The following is a 292-nucleotide window of genomic DNA, read 5'->3' as shown; positions in this document are numbered from 1 at the left end:
CAGCACTGGGTACCCACATCACCACCACAGAAAGAAAGAGCAGGGAGAAGAGGGGTGTTTGGTTGTGTTGTTCTCATTATTATTAATATTTCTCTTTTTTTTTTTTCCTTTTTTTTTTTGGCATTAATACCATCTGTTCACCTGAACTACGGACCTTCTGTCTCTAGAAAATCTTTTGGTATCTTCCCATCTGGATGCGCACACACACACACAAAAGGATAACGAGAAAGAAAAAAGATGAAAGCAGGAGCCCCGGCACCAGCAGGCTTGGCACGCTGGGCACTGACGGGGT

This window comes from Mesitornis unicolor, unplaced genomic scaffold, assembly GCF_000695765.1.
Source record: "Mesitornis unicolor isolate BGI_N332 unplaced genomic scaffold, ASM69576v1 scaffold29546, whole genome shotgun sequence".
In the NCBI taxonomy this organism is placed as follows: Eukaryota; Metazoa; Chordata; class Aves; order Mesitornithiformes; family Mesitornithidae; genus Mesitornis; species Mesitornis unicolor.
Note: the sequence above shows the minus strand (reverse complement) of the source record.